Genomic DNA, 5,356 nt, shown 5'->3' on the forward strand with positions numbered 1-5,356 from the left:
AATAAATGATACAGATGAACTTACAAAACAGAAAGTGACTCACAAATTTAGAAAATGAATTTATGGTTGCCAGGGGGAAAGGATAGTTAGGGATTTGGGGAAGGTAATATACACATTGCTACATTTAAAATGGATAGCCAACAAGGACCTATAGTATAGCATATGGAACTCTGCTCAATGTTATGTACCAGCCTGGATGGGAGGAGGGTTTGGGGGAGAATTGATACATGTATATGTATGGCTGAGTCCCTTTGCTGTTCACCTGGAATTACTGCAACATTGTTAATTGGCTATACTCCTATACAAAATAAAAAATTTACTTTTGGGGAAAAAAACCATTCACCATGGAAAAGCCAAACTAAAGAAACTGAAGTTGGAATGTCGTTCACTCCTAAATCTACCTATGATATTGGCAATTTTAATACTTTCAACTGCCAAAATGTTATTAATAATACAAAATTTAGTAAAAGAATATAATAGATTTCAACTGAAATCTTTTACTTGATAACAAAATTAATCAATAGCCTCAGGTATACAAACTGATTTAAACGGGCACTGACAACATATATGAATACTTCAAAGCCTTGAAAAGGGACAGAGTGGAAGAGAAATGTGAAGATCAAAGTTGACTTGGCCCTAAGTTTGCAAAAGTGCAATAATATTCTCCAGAAACGGATATCAACCAAAACTTTAATGAAAATTATACTCCAACAACACAAGAGATGACACTACACATGGACGTCTCCAGATGATCAATATTGAAATCAGATTGATTATATTTTTTACAGCCAAAAATGGAGAAGCTCTATACAGTCAGCAAAACATAAACCAGGAGCTGACTGTGGCTCAGATCACGAACTCCTTACTGCAAAATTCAAACTTAAATTGAAGAAAATAGAGAAAACCACGAGACCATTCAGGTATGACCAAAATCCCTTACAATTATAGAGTGGAAGTGACAAATAGATTCAAGGGATTAGATATGATAGAGTGCCTGAAGATCTATGGACAGGGTTCATGACAGAAGCAGTGATCAAGACCATCCTCAAGAAAAAGAAATGCAAAAAAGCAAAATGTTTGTCTGAGGAGGCCTTACAAATAGCCGAGAAAAGAAGGGAAGCTAAAGGCAAAGTAGAAAAGGAAATATACACCCATCTGAATGCAGAGTTCCAAAGAATAGCAAGGAAAAATAAGCAGGCCTTCCTAAGTGATCAATTCAAAGAAATAGAGAAAACAGAATGAGAAAGATAAGAGATCTTCTTAAGAAAATGAGAGATACCAAAGGAATATTTCATGCAAAGATGGGCACAACAAAGGACAGAAATGGTATGGACCTAACAGAAGCAGAAGATATTAAGAAAAGGTGGCAAGAACACACAGAAGAACTATACAGAAAAGTTCTTAAAGACCCAGATAAACCCAATGTGTGATCACTCACCTAGAGCCAGACATCCTGGAGTCTGAAGTCAAGTGGGCCTTAGGAAGCATCACAACAAATAAAGCTAGTGGAGGTGATGGAATTCCAGCTGAGTTATTTCAAGTCCTAAAAGATGATAGTGTGAAAGTGCTGCATTCAATATGCCAGTAAATTTGGAAAACTCAGCAGTGGCCACAGGACTGCAAAAGGTCAGTTTTTATTTCAATCCCAAAGAAAAGCAATGCCAAAGAATGCTCAAAGTACCACACAATTGCACTCATCTCACATGCTAGCAAAGTAATGCTCAAAATTCTCCAAGAGAGGCTTCAACAGTACGTGAACTGAGAACTTCCAGATGTTCAAGCTGGTTTTAGAAAAGGCAGAGGAACCAGAGATCAAATTGCCAACATCTGCTGGATCATGGAAAAAGCAAGAGAGTTCCAGAAAAACATCTATTTCTGCTTTATTGACTATGCCAAAGCCTTTGACTGTGTGGATCACAAAAAACTGTGGAAAATTCTGAAAGAGATGGGAATACTGTACCACCTTACCTGCCTCCTGAGAAATCTGTATGCAAGTCAAGAAGCAACAGTTAGAACTGGACACGGAACAATGGGCTGGTTCCAGATTGGGAAAGGAGTACGTCAAGGCTGTATATTGTCATCCTGCTTATTTAACTTACATGCAGAGTACATCATGGAAATGCTAGACTGGATGAAGCATAAGCTGGAATCAAGATTGCTGGGAGAAATAGCAATAACCTCAGATACACAGATGACACCACCCTTATAGCGAAAAGTGAAGAGGAACTGAAGAGCCTCTTGATGAAAATGAAAGAGGAGAGTGAAAAAGCTGGTTTAAAACTCAACATCCAGAAAACTAAGATTACGGCATCTGGTTCCATCACCCCATGGCAAATAGATGGGGAAACAATGGAAACAGTGACAACTTTATTTTTTAGGACCCCCAAATCACTGCAGATGGTGACTGCAGCCATGAAATGAAAAGAAGCCTGCTCCTTGGAAGAAAAGCTGTGACCAACCTAGACAGCATATTAAAAAGCAAAGACAGAGGTCTGTTTAGTCAAAGCTATGGTTTTTCCAGTAGTCATATATGGATGTGAGAGTTGGACCATAAAGAAAGCTCAGCACCAAAAAATCGATGCTTTTGAACTGTGGTGTTGGAGAAGACTCTTGAGAGTCCCTTGGACTGCAAGGAGATCCAACCAGTCCGTCCTAAAGGAAATCTGTCCTGAACATTCATAGGAAGGACTGATGCTGAAGCTGAAGCTGAAGCTGCAATACTTGGCCACCTGATGCAAAGAAGTGACTCGTTGGAAAAGACCCTGATGTTGGGCAAGAGTGAAGGCAGGAGGAGAAGGGGCGACAGAGGATGAAATGGTTGGATGTCATCACTGACTCGATGGACAGGAGTTTGAGCAAGCTCGGGGAGTTGGTGATGGACAGGAAAGCCTGGTGTGCTTCAATCCATGTGTTGCAGAGTCGGACACGACTAAGTGACTGAACTGACTGAACTGAATATTCCTCAAGATCGTGCCATTTGCTGCTCTGGCTTCCCAACAAATCAGTCTTCAAACTTTCCATAAACTGATGTGAATACATAGAAAGCATTTGGGACAGTGCTTGGTAAACAATATATACCCTTGAAATGTTAGTTGTTCAGAAATATCTGACTCTTTGTGACCCCATGGACTGTGCCTGCCAGGCTCCTCTATTCATGGAGATTCTCCAGGCAAGAATACTGGAGTGGGTAGCTGTTCCCTTCTCCAGGGGATCCTCCTGACACAGGTGTTGAACCCAGGTCTTCTGCATTACATGTAGATTCTTTAATGCCTGAGCCACCAGAAAAGCCCTTGATAATGTTAAGTGTTATGTAATATAATAGGAAAATATGACTTCTGTCAGCAATAGGCTTACAATAAATGTAGACTGTACTTAAAAAAATACTCTGCCTTCAATTATTTTGGTTATATACTCAAAGTGGAATTACTAGATCATATGGTAATTCTCTCCATACATGTATTAATAGGTATAAAACTGTATATAAATAAATGCAAAAATCTTAGTACATGTAGAAGTAAAAATATGTACATACATAGATGTATACATCTATATATGTGTAGATGCGAAAATCACTATACATAAAAATGTAAATACCTCTATAGACATAGATATTAAAATCTCTGTACCTGTAGATGCAAAAATCTGTACACATATAAATATGTCTATACATACACATGTTAAAATCTCTACACATAACAGAATATACCACTATACTTGTAAATGTGTATATCTCCATACATATATGTGTATACCTCTATACATATAAACATAAAAATCTCTATATATGTAGATATAAATACTTCTATACATATAATGAAAATATCTTTCTACATGTAGATGTAAATATCTATACACATATAGATGTGAATACTTCTATATGTTAGTATAATAATATATATGTAATATAGCTATAAATCTCTGTGGCTGAAGGCTTAATAGTAAAGAATCTGTTTACCAATGCAGGAGACACGAGCTTGATCCCTGGTCTGGGAAGATCTCACATGCTGTGGGGCAACTAAGCCTGTGGGTCATGACTACTGAGCCTGTGCTCTAGAGCCTGTGCTCCACAACAAGAGAAGCCACTGCAATGAGAAGCCCACATACCACAACTAAGAGTAGCTCCTGCTCACCACAACTAGAGAAATCCCATGCACAGCAATGAAGACCCAGCACAGGCAAAAATAAATAAATAAACATACAATGAATAAACGAATTAAAAAAACTTTTTAATGAGCAAATGAATTGAGTGGACATTTCTCCAAAGAATATGTTAAAATGACTAACAAGCATAAGAAAAGATGTCCAACATCAGTAATCATTTGAAAAAAAAATGCAAATTACAAACACAATGAGATATCACCTCATAACCATTAGGACTGTGACATAAAATTATTTTTTTGGCAAAGATGTGGAGAAAGTGGAACCCTTGTGCACTGCTGCTGGGAATATAAGGTGGTAGCCACTACAGAAAACTATATGATCAGTTCAGTTCAGTTCATTCGCTCAGTCGTGTCCAACTCTTTGTGACCTCATGGATCGCAGCACACCAGGCCTCCCTGTCCATCACCGACTCCCGGAATTCACTCAAACTCCTGTCCATCGAGTCAGTGATGCCATCCATCCAGCCATCTCATCCTCTGTCATCCCCTTCTCCTCCTCCCCCAATCCCTCCCAGCATCAGAGTCTTTTCCAATGAGTCAACACTTCACACGAGGTGGCCAAAGTGCTGGAGTTTCAGCTTTAGCATCATTCCTTCCAAAGATAGCCCAGGGCTGATCTTCAGAATGGACTGGTTGAATCTCCTTGCAGTCCAAGGGACTCTCACGAGTCTTTTCCAACACCACAGTTCAAAAGCATCAATTCCTCGGTGCTCAGCCTTCTTCACAGTCCAACTCTCACATCCATACATGACCACAGGAAAAACCATAGCCTTGACTAGATGGACTTTAGTCGGCAAAGTAATGTCTCTGCTTTTGAATATGTTATCTAGGTTGGTCATAACTTTTCTTCCAAGAAGTAAGCTTCTGTTAATTTCATGGCTGCAGTCACCATCTGCAGTGATTTTGGAGCCCCCACCAAAATAAAGTCTGACACTGTTTCCACTGTTTCCCCACTATTTCCCATGAAGTGATGGGACCAGATGCCATGATCTTCATTTTCTGAATGTTGAGCTTTAAGCCAACTTTTTCACTCTCCACTTTCACTTTCATCAAGAGGCTTTTTAGTTCCTCTTCACTTTCTGCCATAAGGGTGGTGTCATCTGCACATCTGACGTTATTGATATTTCTCCCAACAATCTTGATTCCAGCTTCTGTTTCTTCCAGTCCAGCATTTCTCATGATGTACTCTGCATAGA

Source organism: Oryx dammah, unplaced genomic scaffold (assembly GCF_014754425.2).
Source record: "Oryx dammah isolate SB20612 unplaced genomic scaffold, SCBI_Odam_1.1 HiC_scaffold_23, whole genome shotgun sequence".
NCBI lineage: Eukaryota > Metazoa > Chordata > Mammalia > Artiodactyla > Bovidae > Oryx > Oryx dammah.